Source organism: Macaca mulatta, chromosome 6 (genome assembly GCF_049350105.2).
Source record: "Macaca mulatta isolate MMU2019108-1 chromosome 6, T2T-MMU8v2.0, whole genome shotgun sequence".
In the NCBI taxonomy this organism is placed as follows: Eukaryota; Metazoa; Chordata; class Mammalia; order Primates; family Cercopithecidae; genus Macaca; species Macaca mulatta.
The window spans coordinates 44,657,521-44,670,075 of record NC_133411.1 but is presented as its reverse complement, the minus strand read 5'-3'; the positions used below and the strand labels follow the sequence as shown (position 1 = coordinate 44,670,075).

The 12,555-nt window shown below is 38.2% G+C and overlaps 1 protein-coding gene across 6 annotated transcripts in view; it reads left to right on the top strand.

Annotated features, from left to right (window-relative positions):
- TMEM267 (transmembrane protein 267) overlaps positions 1-12,555 on the top strand; it is a 43,597-nt gene that overhangs the window by 10,435 nt on the left and 20,607 nt on the right. The window contains exon 2 of one of the 6 annotated variants that reach the window (XM_078004728.1): positions 4,986-5,156. The exons of the other annotated variants lie outside the window; for them this stretch is intronic. The gene's annotated coding sequence lies outside the window, so the exon portion shown is untranslated. The remainder of the gene's footprint in view (positions 1-4,985; positions 5,157-12,555) is intronic. 6 annotated transcript variants of the gene reach the window in all.

Genomic DNA, 12,555 nt, shown 5'->3' with positions numbered 1-12,555 from the left:
GGTTGAACTAATTTACATTCCCACCAACAGTGTAAAAGTGTTCCTATTCCTCCACATCCTCTCCAGCATGTTTCTTGACTTTTTAATGATCGCCATGTTAACTGGCATGAGATGTGGTTTTGATTTGTGTATCTCTAATGACCAGTGATGATGAGCCTTTTTTCATGTGTTTGTTGGCTGCATAAATATCTTTTTTTTTTTTTTTTTTTTTTTGAGACATAGTTTTGCTCTTGTTGCCCAGGCTGGAGTGCAGTGGCGCGATCTTGGCTCACCGCAACCTCTGCCTGCTGGGTTCAAGCAATTCTCCTGCCTCATCCTCCCGAGTATCTGGGATTACAAGCATGCACCCCCACACTTGGCTAATTTTGTATTTTTAGTAGAGATGGGGTTTCTCCATGTTGGTCAGGCTGGTCTCGAACTCCCGACCTCAGGTGATCTGCCTGCCTCAGCCTCCCAAAGTCCTGGGATTATAGGTGTGAGCCACCACACCCGGCAGATGTCTTCTTTTGAGAAATGTCTGCTCATATCCTTTGCCCACTTTTTGATGGGGTTGTTTGCTTTTTTCTTGTATATTTGTTTCTCTGTAGATTCTAGATATTAGCCCTTTTTCAGATGGATAGATTGCAAAAACTTTCTCCCATTCTGTAGGTTGCCTGTTCACTCTGATGATAGTTTCTTTTGCTGTATAGAAGCTCTTTAGTTTAATTAGATCTCATTTGTGTATTTTGGCTTTGCCATTGCTTTTGATGTGTTACTCATGAAGTCTTTGCCCATGCCTATGTCCTGAATTGCCTAGGTTTTCTTCTAGGGTTTTTATGGTTTTATGTCTTACGTTTAAAGCTTTAATCCATCTTGAGTTAATTTTTGTGTAAGGTGTAAGGAAGGGATCCAGTTTCAGCTTTCTGCATATGGCTAGTCAGTTTTCCCAACACCATTTATTAACTAGGAAATCCTTTCCCTTTCCCCATTGCTTGTTTTTGTCAGGTTTGTCAAAGATCAGATGGTTGTAGATGTGTGGTGTTATTTCTGAGGGCTCTGTTCTGTTCCATTGGTCTGTATATCCGTTTTGGTACCAGTACCATGCTGTTTTTGTTACTGTAGCCTTGTAGGATAGATTGAAGTCAGGTCGTGTGATGCCTCCACCTTTGTTCCTTTTGCTTAGGATTGTCTTGGCTATCTATGTGGGCTCTTTTTGGTTCCATATTAACTTTAAAGTAGTTTTTTCCAATTCTGTGAAGTCAGTGGTAGCTTGATAAGGATAGCATTGAATCTGTAAATTACTTTGGGCAGTATGGCCATTTTCATAAATGATTGTTCCTATCCATGAGCATGGAATGTTTTTCCATTTGCTTGTGTCCTCTCTTATTTCCTTGATCAGTGAGTGGTTTGTAGCTCTCCTTGAAGAGGTCCTTCATATCCCTTGTAAGTTGTATTCCTAGGTATTTTATCTCCTTGTAGCAATTGCGAATGGGAGTTCACTCATGATTTGGCTCTCTGTTTGTCTATTATTGGTGTATAGGAATGCTTGTGATTTTTGCACATTGATTTTATATCCTAAGACTTTGCTGAAGTTGCTTATCAGCTTAAGGAGATTTTGGGCTGAGATGATGGGGTTTTCTAATTATACAATCATGTCATCTGCAAACAGAGACAATTTGACTTCCTCTTTTCCTAATTGAATACCCTTTATTTCTTTCTCTTGCCTGATTGCCCTGGCCAGAACTATGTTGAATGTACAATTAAGTTATTATTGACTGTATGACTGTAGTTACCCTGTTGTGCTATCAAGTAGTAGGTCTTACTCATTCTTTCTTTTTTTTTTTTTGAGATGGAATCTTGGTCTGTCACCCAGGCTGGAGTGCAGTGGCGTGATCTCAGCTCACTACAACCTCCGTCTCCTTGGTTTGAGTGATTCTCCTGCCTCAGCCTCCCGAGTAGCTGGGATTACAGGCATGTGCCACCACACCCGGCTAATTTTTGTATTTTTTGTAGAGACGGGGTTTCACTGTTGTGGTCAGGCTGGTCTTGAACTCCTGACCTTGTGTCCGCCCACTTCATCCTCCCAAAGTGCTGGGATTACAGGTGTGAGAAACTGTGCCCGGCCTTCTTTTTTTTTTTTTTGTACCCATTAACCATCCCCACCTCTCCCTATTGCCCCCACCACCACCCTTCACAGCCTCTGGTAATGATCCTTCTACTCTCTAGGTCCATGAGTTCAATTGTTTTGATATTTAGATCCCACAAATAAGTGAGAACATGTGATGTTTGTGTTTCTGTGCCTGGCTTATTTCACTTAGCAAAATGTTCTCCAGTTCCATCCATGTTGTTGCAAATAACTGGATCTCATTCTGTCTTATGGTTGAATAGTAGTCCATTGTGTATATTCACCACATTTTCTTTATCCATTCATATGTTGATAGACACTTAGGTTGCTTCCAGATCTTAGCTATTGTAAACAATGCTGCAACAAACCCAGGAGTGTATATATCTATTTAATATACTGATTTCCTTTCTTCTGGGTATATACCCAGCAGTGGGATTTCTGAATCATGTGGTAGTTCAATTTTTAGTTTTTTGAGGAACCTTCAAATTGTTCTCCATAGTGGCTGTACTAATTTACATTCCCACCAGCAGAGTACAAGGGTTCCCTTTTCTGCACATCCTCATCATCATTTGTTATTGCCTGTCTTTTGGATATAAGCCATTTTAAAAGGGGGAGATGATAGCTCATTATAGTTTTGATTTGCATTTCTCTGATGATCAAAAATATTGAGCACCTTTACATATGCCTGTTTGCCATTTCTGTGTCTTCATTTGAGAAATATCTATTCAAATTTTTTGCCCATTTTTTATTAGATCATTGTATTTTTTTCCTATGGAACAGTTTGAGCTCCTTATGTATTCTGGTTATTATTCCTTTGTCAGATGGATAATTTGCAAATATTTTTTCCCATTCTCTGTGTTTTTTTTCTTTGCTTTACTGATTGTAACCTTTGCTGTGCAGAAGCATTTTAACCTGATGAGCTCCCATTTGTCCATTTTTGTTTTAGTTACCTGTGTTTGAGGGATGTTACTAAAGAAATTTTTGCCCACACCAATGTCCTGGAGATTTTCCCCAATGTTTTCTTGTAGTAGTTTAATAGTTTGAAGTATAGATTTAAGTTTTTAATCCATTTCTATTTGATTTTTGTATATGGTGTGAGATAGGGGTCTGCTTTCATTCTTCTGCATATAGATATCTAGTTTTCCCAGTACCATTTGTTGAATAGACTGTCTTTTGCCCAGTGTATGTTTTTGGCACCTTTGTCGAAAATTAGTTCACTGTAGGTGTGCAGATTTTTTTCTGGGTTCTCTATTCTGTCTCATAGGCTGATGTGTCTGTTTTTATGTCAGAACCATGCTGTTTTAGTTACTATAGCTCTGTAGTATAATTTGAAATCAGGTAATGTGATTCTTCCTGTTTTGTTCTTTTTTGCTTAGGATAGCTTTGGCTATTCTGGGCCTTTTGTAGGTCCATATAAATTTTATGATTTTTTTTTTCTGTTTCTGTGAAGAATACCATTAATATTTTGATAGTGATTGCATTGAATCTATAGATTGCTTTGGGTAGTGTGGACATTTTAACAATATTGATTCCTCCAGTCCATGAACATGGATTGTTTTTCCATTTTTTGGTGTCCTCTTCAATTTCCTTCTTCACTGTTTTATACTTTTCATTATAGAGATCTTTCACTTCTTTGGTTACTTCCTAGATATTTAATTTTATGTGTGGCTATTATAAATGGAATTACTTTAAAAATTTCTGATTCACATTGTTCAATATTGTCATATTGAAATGCTAGTGATTTTTGTATGTTGCTTTTGTATCCTGCAACTTTACTGAAGTTGTTTATCTTCTCTCATTTATCTTCCCTCTTTTTTTCTTAGTCTGGCTAAAGTTTTGCCAATTTTGTTTAACTTTTCAAAAAACCAACCTTGTGTTTCATTGATCTTTTGTATTTTTTATTTCAATTTTTTTCATTCTCTGATCTTTATTATTTCTTTTCTTCTACTAATTTTGGGCTTGGTTTGCTCATGCTTTTCTAGTTTAATAGTTTTAATAGTTTTCTTGTCATGTCTTTAGGTTTTTCCAAATATAGGATCATATCATCTGCAAACAAGGCTAATTTGACTTCATCCTTTCCAATTTGGATGCCTTTTATATCTTCCTCTTATCCGATTGCTCTAGCTAGGATGTCTGTTACTGCTGAATAACAGTGATGACAGTGGGCATCATCCTTATCTTGTTCCAGATCTTAGAGGAAAAGCTTTCAATTTTCCCCCATTCGGTGTTGTGAGCACAAAATATCTGAGACAGGTCTCAATCAGTTTAGAAAGTTTATTTTGTCAAGGTTAAGGATGTGCCCGTGACACAACCTCAACAGGCTATGATAGCATGTGCCCAAAGTGGTCAGGGTACAGCTTGCTTTTATACATTTTGGGAGTCATGAGACATCAATCAGTTATGTTTAAGATGTATATTGAGGCCAGGCGCAGTGGCTTACACCTGTAGTCCCAGCACTTTGGGAGGCTGAAGCGGTGGATCACTTGAGATCAGGAGTTCAAGGCCAGCCTAGCCAACATGGTGAAACCTCATCTCTTCTAAAAATACAAAAATTAGCTGGGCATGGTGGCGTGCGCCCGTAATCACAGCTACTTGGGGGGCTGAGGCACAAGAATCGCTTGAACCTGGGAGGCGGAGGTTGCAGTGAGCCGAGATTGCACCACTGCCCTTGGCAGGGCAAGCGAGACGCCATCTGAAAAAAAATAAAACAAAAAAGACATATGTTGATTCCTTCTGGAAAGGTGGGACAACTCAAAGGGAAGACTTCCAGGTTGTAGGTAGATAAGAGACAAAATGTTGCATTATTTTGAGTCCTGGCCCAGCCTTTTACTGAATACACAATTTTGTCTGACTCACTGAATCTGCATTTTTACATAAACAGGGCAAAGGAAGCAATCAGATACCCATTTGTCTCAGGGGGATGATTTACTGCCCTGCACCTGTGAAGATAAACCATCAGTTCACATTGCCAGGGTGAAATTCAGTGGAACTGTTTCGGGGTAAAGATCTTGAGATCCACAAGGAATTTCTTTCTGAGCAAATTGTGAGGGAGGTATGTAGCTTTTTATCTTTGTAGCTATCTCATTTGGGAATAAAATGGGAGGCAGGTTTACCTGACATAGTTCCCAAGTTTACTTTTCTCTTGACTTAGTGATTTTGGGGTCCCGAGATTTATTTTCCTTTCACAGTATGATACTAGCTATGGATCTGTCATATACAGCTTTTATTATGTTGAGGTATGTTCCTTCCATACCCAGCTATTTTTAGGGTTTTTAAAACAAGTAAATGTTGAATTTTACCTAGCCCTTTTTCAGCATCAATTGAAATGATATATGGTTTTTGTCCTTCATTCTGTTGATATGATGTATCACACTGATTGATTTGCATATGTTATTGCATCCCGGGGATAAAGCCCACTTAGTCATGATGAATGATCTTTCTAATGTATTGGTGAATTCAGTTTGCTAGTATTTTATTGAGAATTTTTGCATCAATATTCATCAGAGATATTGGCCTGTAGTTTTCTTTTTTTGATGTGTCTTTGTTTAACTTTTCCAAAAAAGAACCTTGTGTTTCATTAATCTTTTGTATTTTTTAATTTCAATTTCATTTATTTCTTCTCTGATCTTTATTATTTATTTTGTTCTACTAATTTTAGGCTTGCTTTGCTCTTGCTTTTCTAGTTAAGATGCACTGTTAAATTGTTTATAAGAAGTTCCTCTTTTTTGATGTTGGCATTTATAGCTGTAGACTTACCTGAGTACTGCTTTTGCCATATCCCATAGGTTTTGGTATATTATGTTTCCGTTATTATTTGTTTCAAGAAATTTTTAAATTTCCTTCTTAATTTCTTCATTGACCTGACTGGTCATTCAGGAGAATATTGTTTTATTTCCGTGTATTTGTATAGTTTCCAAAATTCCTCTTGTTATTAATTTCTAGTTTTATTCTACTGTGGTCAGGGAAGATGCTTGATACTAATTCAATTTTTTTCATGTTTTAAGACTTGTTTTGAATAGTGTATCCCTGAGAATATCCATGTGCTGAGGAAAAGAATGTGTATTCTGCAGCTCTTAGATGACATGTTCTGTAAATATTTATTAGATCGATTTGGTCTATATTGCAGATTTAGTCTTGTGAACCCTGAAAATTTGAGACAGGTTTTAGTTAATTTAGAAAGTTTATTTTGCCAAGGTTGATGATGCACCCATGATACAGCCTCAGGAAGTCCTGATGACATGTGCCCAAGGTGGTCAGGGCACAGCTTGGTTTTCTACGTTTTAGGGAGACATGAGACATCAATCAATATGTAAGAAGTACATTAGTTCCATCCAGAAAGGCAGATACAGCTCAAAGTAAGGACCCCCATGGAGGGCTTCCAGGTCACAGGTAGGTGAGAGACAGATGATTGCATTCTTTTGAGTTTCTGATAAGTCTTTCCCAAGAAGGCAATCAGAATATGTATCTATCTCTGTGAACAAAGGGATGACTTGAAAAGAACGAGAAGCAGGTTTGCCCTGAGTGATTCCCAGCTTGAAAGGACCCAAGATATTTTCCTTTCACAGTCTGATGTTTCTTTGTTGATTTTGTGTCTGGAAGATCTGTCCAATGCCAAAGTGGGGTATTGAAGTGTCCAACTATTATTACATTGGGGCCTATCTCTCTCTTTAGCTCTAATAATATTTCCTTTATATATCTGGGTGCTGCAGTGTTGGGTGCACATATGTTTAAAATTGTCATATCCTCTTGTTGAAATTACATCTTTGGCATTATGCAGTGACCTTGTCTCTTATACTTTTTGTCTTGAACTCCATTTTGTTTAATATAAGTATAGCTATTCCTGCTCTTTTTTGGCTTCCATTAGCATGGAATATCTTTTCCCATCCATTTACTTTCAGTCTATGTGTGTCTTTATAGGTAAAGTATGTTTCTTGTAGGTAACAGATCAATAGATCTTGGTTTTTCATGCATTCAGCTAGTCTATGGCTTTTGATTAGAGAATTTAGTCTATTTATGTTCAATGTTAGCTTTGATAAGTAACAACTTAACTCTTGCCATTTTGTTGTTTATTTGTTGGTTGTTTTATAGTCTTTTCTTCCTTCCTTTTTTTTTTTTTTTTTTTTTTTGAGACAGAGTCTCTCTCTGTTGCCCATGCTGGAGTGCAACAGCGCAATCTCAGCTCACTGCAACCTCCACCTCCCAGGTTCAAGCAATTCTCCTGCCTCAGCCTCCCAAGTAGCTGAGACTACAGACGTGTGCCACCACACCCAGCTAATTTTTGTATTTTTAGTAGAGACGGGATTTCACCATGTTGGCTAGGCTGGTCTCAAACTCCTGACCTCAAGTGATCCACCCGCCTTGGCTTCCCAAAGTGCTGAAATTATAGGCATGAGCCACTGTGTCTGGCCTCTTCCTTCTTTCTTTCCTTCCTGTCTTCCTTTAGTTAAAATGATTTTCTCTGGGGATGCGATTTAGTTTCTTTCTATTTTTTGTGTATTCATTGTATGTTTTTTGGTTTGAGGTTATTATGCAGTTTGTAGATACTCTTACAACCCCTTATTTTACCTGATAACAACTTAACACTGCATAAACAAACAAGCAAAAAGAAAACTAATAAAAACTCTATGTTTTAACTTCATCCCCCCTGCCTACTGTTTCACTTTTTGTTGTTTCTATTTATGTCCTATTATACTGACTATGTCTTGAAAAGTTGTAGGCATTATTTTTGATTGGCTCATCATTTATTCCTTCTACTTAGAATAAGAGTAGTTTGCATTCCACATTTACAATGTTATCATATTCTATGTTTTTTGTGTACTTACTATTGCCAGTGAATTTTGTACCTTCAGATTATTTCTTATTGCTCATTATCCTTTCATTCTGACTGAAGTTCTCTCTTTAGCTTTTCTTATAGGACAAGTCTGGTGTTGATGAAATCCCTCCGTGTTTGTTTGTCTGGGAAAGTTTTTATTTCTCCTTCATGTTTGAAGGATATTTTTGCCAGATATATTTTTCTAAGATAAAAGTTTTTTTCCTTTAACACTTTTAAGATGTCATACCACTCACTCCTAGCCTGAAAAGGTTTCCACTGAAAAGTCCGCTGCCAGATGTATTGGAGCTCTATTGTATGCTATTTGTTTCTTTTCTTTTGCTGCTCTTAGGATTGTTTCTTTATCCTTGACCTTTGGGAGTTTTATTATTAAATGCCTTAAGGTAGTCTTCTTTGGGTTAAATCTGCTTGGTGTTCTACAAGCTTCTTGTACTTGGATAGTGATATCTAAGTTTGAGAAGTTCTCTGTTATCACTTTCAATAAACTTCTACCCTTATGTCTTCCTCTGTCTCATCTTTACAGCCAATAACTATTAAATTTGCTTTTTTGAGGTGATTTTCTAGATCCTGTGTGTATGCTTCATTGTTTTTTATTCTTTTTTCTTTTGTCTCCTCTGACTGTGTTTTCAAATAGCCTGTCTTCAAGCTCACTAATTCTTCTGCTTGATCAGTTTTGCTATTAAATGACTTGGGTGCATTCTTCAGTATGGCAATTGCATTTTTCAAGTCTAGAATTTCGGCTTGATTCTGTTTAATTATTTCAATCTCTTTGTTAAATTTATCTGATAGAATTCTGGATTCCTTTTCTGTATTATCTTGAATTTCTTTGAATTTCCTCAACACAGCTATTTTAAATTCTCTGTCTGAAAAGTCACATATCTCTGTTTTCCAAGATTGGTCTCTAGTGCCTTATTTAGTTCTGTAGCAGGATGAGCTGCGGACAAAACCCCTCAAACACTGAGATAGTGAAGGGCGTGGCTTTAATCAGCTGGGAGCATCAGCAGGCTAGTGTCTTAAAATCTGAACTCATCAGGTGCTCACCTTCTGCCCCTTTTAAGGGCTCACAACTCTAAGGGGGTCCTCATAAGACGGTCGTGATTGATTGAGCAAGCTGGGGGGGTACGTGACAGGGGCTGCAAGCACCAGTGGTCAGAGTAAAACAGAACAGAATGGGAAGTTTCACAATGTCCTTCCATACAATGTCTGGAATCTATAGATAACAACATTTGCTAGGTCAGGGGTCGAATTTTAACTACCAGGCTTAGGTCAGGCAGGCCTAGGCCTGGTTTCGGGTCTGGTTCCTAGGTGCTGGGCTACCTGCCTTTAGTTTTGCTTCTCTTTCCTTTTCTGAGTATAAAACAATATAAAACAATATGAGAGGCTCTCTGTCTTCCCTCATTTCCCCTCTTTGAGACTCTCACCTTTTATTAGTGGGAGTTCTCACTCTTATTTTTGCTACTTATGTCTTCTTGTGGAATACACTGATAGTGATTCATATAGTTGTGCTGAAGCATTTTGGTGAACTAAGTAGCGATGAAGCTTTTTATCATTTGAAGAAGTACAGGTAGCAAACAAGGGAGCAGTAAGCAGGTTCTTATTGCTATTATAACTTCTATTATAAGAGTTTTAAATCCTCCTAGTGCTGGGAACTAATTTCTAAACATGGCCCTAGGATCAAATCCATGCCATACTTGCATGGGCACATGTGTCAGTTTTGTTATATCTTTAACTATGTCTTCAACTACTTAACCCTGATCTTCTATGTATAGACAGCAATTAGTAAGGTTAAATTTTCCACAAACCCTTCCTTCAGCTGCTAGCAGGTAGTCGAGAGCTAGTCTATTTTGATAGATAGCATTCTTCATCTGAGTTTCTTGCCGGGCTAGAACAGTCAAGGCTTGACCAGTTTTATTAGTGATGATTTCTAAAACAGCTTACAACTGTATGATTCGGTTGAGCATGTAAATGGGGGTCCAGTATCCCTGTGAGCTGTCTTGTGCCTAAGTAGCAGGCCTATAATATTGTATGATTCTCTTAGGGGGCTATTCATTATTTTTCAATTTTTTTATAGCTATGCTTTTCTTTTTGTGGGAAGCATAGACAGGGAAGTCCAGGAGTTCACCTGTTTTTATGGGCAGTAGGAAGAAAGATGGTTTAATAGTGCTAATAACACAACTAACTGTCCACTGTTCAGGCAGCTTAGCGTAGGTTCTATGTCCATATATCCAGTATAGCCTAGTGGAGGCCATCTAGTTCCAGTGGGACTCTGGGTGGGCTTAAACAGTCTGCAACTTTGGAAATTTACTGAATGGATTTTTATCTGTGTGGTTTGAACTCCACCATGTAACTGTTTTTGTGGTACCATTATACAGTTTTTGTCCTAGGCAACTAAGTCATCTTACAGAATGAGTGAATTCTTTCCTTTTTCTAGCTATGCAGTGTTGTCTAGTAATTGAGACTTTTAGAACCTAGAAATGATCGGGGTGATTCTTTAGGGCCAGGAATTCACCAGGAACTGGGTCTGTAGGCACTGATTCTCAGGCTTCTTATGGCCATTGATCTTCTATTACAGTTCCTCCATGAACATAACATTTAGAGACTGGGCTACATTCCTTGGATAGAATAGCATTATGCAAACAAGTTTCTTTTAGAGTCCTGGTACACTTATAATAACCATAAAATAATAGGACTGTAGCAATCTTTGTCCTACCTCGGTGACTTGATGTATATACTGGGAACAGTCCTCAGTCTGAGGAAGGTCAGTTGAAGTCCTTACTGTACAAGTCCAAATTTTAAGGAGAATGAGTCCCGTGGTGAATTTCTTCATGCTTTGGCCATGCGTGGACCAGTCAGCTTCCGGGTGTGACTGAAGCAGGGCTTGTTGTCTTCAGAGTCACTTTGCGGGGGTTGGCGAAACTGCTCCCATCCACATACAGCTCCCAGTCTATTGATGTTTAAGGATGGTCTCGGATGTTGGGCCCACTAGAATAAACTGAGTCCAATACCTCTACACAGTTATGTTTAACTGGGCTCTCTGATACCAGGAGTAAGGTGACAAGGTTTAGGGTGTTGCAAACTTCAACGGTTATGCAGGAATTTTCACAGAGCAAGCTTTGGTATCTAGTTAGTCTAGCATTCATTAGCTAATGATGTCCTTTGGTATTTATTAAAGTCACCACAGCATGGGGGGACTTTTTGTTTAGGTTTTGCCTAAGAGTTAGCTTATCTGCTTCTTGTGCTAACAGGACCATTACTGCCAGGGCCCTTAGACATGGGGGTCAGCCTTTGGAAACCTCCTCTAGTTGTTTTGAGAGATAGGCCACTGGCCTTGGCCAGGGCCCTACTGTCTGGGTTAAAACTCCAACTGCCATTTTTTTTTTTGACACATGGAGTGTAAAAAGTTTTGTCAGGTCAGGTAGCCCCAGGACTGGGGCAGACCTGAGTTTTTCTTTTAACTCATGAAAAGCTTGTTGCTGTTGGTTGTAATAGATGTAGTTTATCTAATTTACATTTTTATTAACTGTCACCCACTAAAATATTGACTGAAATCCCGTAGCTATTTGATTTCAAGCTTTAAATTGATCTGGTATTCCTCATGGGACTCCACTTGCGTCTAAATGGATGTGAGAGTTGAAAGACCTATGAGGGGCTTCTCTCACTTTATGATGTCTTATTTTTCCTCCCTCTGGTTGATGAAACGCCAGGGTAAAAGGGATAGCCTATTGGACTAAAGTATGAGTGCCGCTCTAGTTGTTCAGCAGAGTGCCCAGTAAAGGTCCACCACAATACCACCACACATCCACTTGGGGATGAACAAGGGCTGACTGATTGATAAGCTCTTGAAAATTCTTAAGCTCATCGCATCCCTTCAGGTCTCCAAGGAATGCTAAGTTTCTTTCCTGTCATGAGAGACATGACGTGAACTTAGTGTTGGGAGACAGAGACTGGATGGCCCTCGGGGGCTGACCCACAGGGTGCCGGACTTTGGGATATAGCAGAGAGAGCTTGGCATGACTTATTACTCCAGGTTGTAGAATCCTGGAAAAGAGCTACCATGCAGCCCATGCCTGGTCTACTGCAGGACCACCTTAGTGGAAGGGGGACAATCAGGGCCTCTGGCCTGCCATGTGCACAAGCATAACAATTGTTTTTGTTTAAAGTGCAGATGGAATATTTGATCCATTTCAGCCAGGCATTTGCATCTTGCTATGCTGTCTTAATTGCCAAAGTCTGTTATAAGTTTTTAACTTTTATGATCTTCTAGTAAAATAAATGTTTCCTTTAGCACCTATTTTTATTAGTTTTTAAACCAAAGAAAGCCAAATACCATTTTACATTTAACAATGCTTTTTGTATGATTTTTATACTAAATAAGCTAAATTTTACCTTTATATTAGTCTGTTGTTAATGTTGAACTTAATTTTAATAAAACCTTGTAGACATATTTATCTAATTTTTAATGTTTGACCATAAGGTAAGATTTTATAGACTCTTTTTAACCTTTTATAATTTTTGTTAAAGAGTAGTTTGGTGCTTTAAGAAAAACCTGTTTCATTTTTACCTTAATGTCTAGTTCACAGAAAAACTGGATGATACCTTTTTAACTTTAGCTAATATGTTT